Raw genomic sequence first — 3,183 nt, 5'->3', positions numbered from 1 at the left:
GAATGAAATCACTCCACTTGGGGATTAAGTGCTGGAGCAATACTTAGTGATTGTGGGTTCATTGTGTAGAGATGTAACTGGGTGGTCTCCCCAGAGCGACGTTTTCCAAACTTTCCCAGTTGCAAGCCTTCCTCTGTGGCTTGATTTTGGGATCCAAAATGCTAGCAATAACTATTTGAAATTCTTTAGTTTGCAGTCTTGCACTTAATTTCTGAGCAGGTATGTGGGAGAGGGAGAGCTGGGATGCAGCAGCCCTTTTTCCCTGCCTTTGTCTCCCCACCAGTGCCTCGCAGTGTGTTTCACATACGCTTAGATTGTGGTCCTCCCACTGAAGGGTGTGCCAAAATGCAGCTGTGGGTTCGGAGGTGGCTGGTTTAGCATCCTTGCGGATGCCGAGCAATGGGAAGGGGCAGGTGTGAGCTGGCATTGAAGTGGCTCATCCCAGCAGATGCTGCACTGCAAGGTGAGCACCCAGCAGCCTCCCATTTCCTCTGCTCAACCATGCCGTGGTTTGAGGGATAGCTCTTGAAAACAAACCCAAACCTCAAACAAAGGGCCCGACTTTCATAATCACACGTGCAAGAATGCATCCGCAGTTGCTTAATTGCTACATGCAATTACCCTCCAAATTAGAGGGCAATTACCCCAATTCAGTGTACAATTTCTGTCATTTTATATTATAAAATTACATGTACAAATAGCTATATAGGGACATAACGAAGTGTTTGCAAATAACTTCAGTTGCATACACAATTTCATATATAAAGCCCGGTGGTTTTGACAGTCAGGCAAACAGACTGTCTGGTAAATCACTCAGTGTTTATGCAGACTATTTTGACACATCCCGTCTTTTCGTATATACTTTCATTTTAGGTTTTCAAAAGGGGACAGGCAGAGATAAAGAGCTGAGATTTATAGCAGCCTTCAGCCTTGGGGAAGATATTCCCTATGTATCTAATTATGAGTTAGGAGCCCAGCAACTGCTAACACCTAGACCCGGAGCTGCTACACTGGATCTTGGCTATAATTTAGCAGCTGTTGGATAATGACACAGCCTCAGTGATCTGTCAGCGGCTCCAAATTAGGAGAGCAGAGTTTAGTCTCAGATCAGCAGCAAGGTCCCATGCCTCAGCAGGCTGAAGTCCTTCAGTTCAAGAGGACCCTTTTTTAATGAGCTCCCTCCATGCCTTGCAACTCCCAAGTAGAGTCGAGAGGTCTTCCCATGTCACATGGTGCTTCGACTGCTCTTCCCATCATTATATGCCTCAGATAGGCACTGGAGGTCTTGCTCAGCAAAATCCTAGTGATGCTTCAGTCATTTGGAGCAGAAAATTGACCCAAGGGAATTGGCATAATGATAGTTCCTCAGGTCTGAGGTCAAAAAGTTGATTTCCACCCCAAAAATGGGTGGTGGTAGGTAGCCTCCTTCTGCCTTCATAATGTATGGGAGTTATTTGGGCTTGGTGGTATTTTGTGTAAAGGTGTTTCTGTGTGGCTTTTGTTCAAGGAGAACCCACACTGCATCATCCCTGAAGTGCTGGGTGGATGCAGTGGGATGCCAGAAACCCATCTGCTCCTGCAAAGCCTGATTCTTCCTTAGACTTTTATTTCAAACAGGACTTCAGGCTTTATTCCTTGCATGACTATTTGCAGATCATGGTATTAAAATGTTAATCGTTTTTGTCTTGCTGCTGATACAAGTCTCTTTTCCATGGAGAGAACTGAGGCTGGTAGTGGGCTGCACTGCTGGGGGTACCATGGTTCTGACCCATGTCCATGCTCCTCGCCAGTGCAGTGAGGTGGTTCTGCCTCTAGTAGTTTCTGCAGGCAATCACACAGCTGTGGTGGAAACACCTCCCCTGCAAAATGGCAAATGGATGGCAGGAACCAACAGATCCCACCTGTGTTTGTACCTCTTGCCTGTACCTAATGTGAGCCCCTTTCTGGGTAGGAACAGCTTTTTTTCCCCAAATTTTGCATTGTGGCTGATAGAATAGGGTTAGGCAGGAGGCGAAGAGGGTTCCGATGAATTAAACGAAGTTCCAAAAGCAATCTTGAAACAATTGCTTAGTAAATGTTTTATATTTCATTGTGCCCAATTCCTGTTGACTTTCTGCCAAAAGCTGAGCAGTTCCCTTGGATGCTTGTTTTCCATCCCACATGAGCAGGATGTTACCAGGCAGTGCCACCAAATGAAGGAGCTCTGGAGCTTTCCTACATACCAAGGCTGGTATGAGGGAAATGACAAGCATTTTGGGGAGGGGAGGGCTGTGGGGACACAATCCCTTTAGTTCACCTCAAGCTGTGGTTTGTGACTGCACTCAAAGGCTTTTGTTTCAGGTAAGGCTCTTTTCACCAAAACTAAGTGTCCCTTCCGTCAGATGCTCGGGTTTGGTACACCATTTCTCTTGAGCCAGGTTGTGCTCCTGGGTGCACAGGGAAACCCACTCAAGTCCAACCCGACCCTTGTTGCACTGATGCATCAGCTCTGTCTGATGGAAGAAGACAAGTGCTTCCTGCATACTTTTTGAGGCAATACCTTATCATTTTTCTTACAGCTTGAAATGAGAAGCATGACATGGTTGGTCTCTGCCTGCACCACTTGGTAGAATCATAGGATAGTTTGGGATGGCAGGGACCTTTAAAGGTCATCTAGTCCAAACCCCTGTAGTGAGCAGGGACATCTTCAACCAAACCAGGTCGCTCAGAGCCCTGTCTAACCTAACCATGAATGCTTCCAGGAATGAGGCACCTACCATCTCTCTGGGCAACTGGTTCAAGTGTTTTATCACCCTCCTTGTAAAAAATTTCTTCCTTATATCTAATCTAAATCGACTCTCTTTTCGTTTAAAGCCATTGTCCAGTGTCCAGCTCACTGTTTCTTACAGACCTACAGTGGACTTGGGGGTGTCCATTACCCAAGGTAGGAAGATGAGGCATGAAAAACTACATGGCTCCCTGGACATGCAGGAACAAAGCTTAGATTTCCTTCTCTGTGTCACAATCCACTCCACCTTTCTCTCTCAAAGGGACAAAACTCTGTTTCGATTCCCCCTCCCTCTTTTCATTTGAGAGTTTTAACGCAGCAAGTGCAGATCAGGCAGTTAGCTGCAAACTTTGGTCTCTGCGTGATCCATTACAGAGCAAGGTGTGAGTGTTTCTTGATGAGCTAAATCAGCAGGT

The sequence above is a fragment of the Acanthisitta chloris genome, unplaced genomic scaffold, assembly GCF_000695815.1.
Source record: "Acanthisitta chloris isolate BGI_N310 unplaced genomic scaffold, ASM69581v1 scaffold12133, whole genome shotgun sequence".
Lineage (NCBI taxonomy): Eukaryota > Metazoa > Chordata > Aves > Passeriformes > Acanthisittidae > Acanthisitta > Acanthisitta chloris.
Note: the sequence above shows the minus strand (reverse complement) of the source record.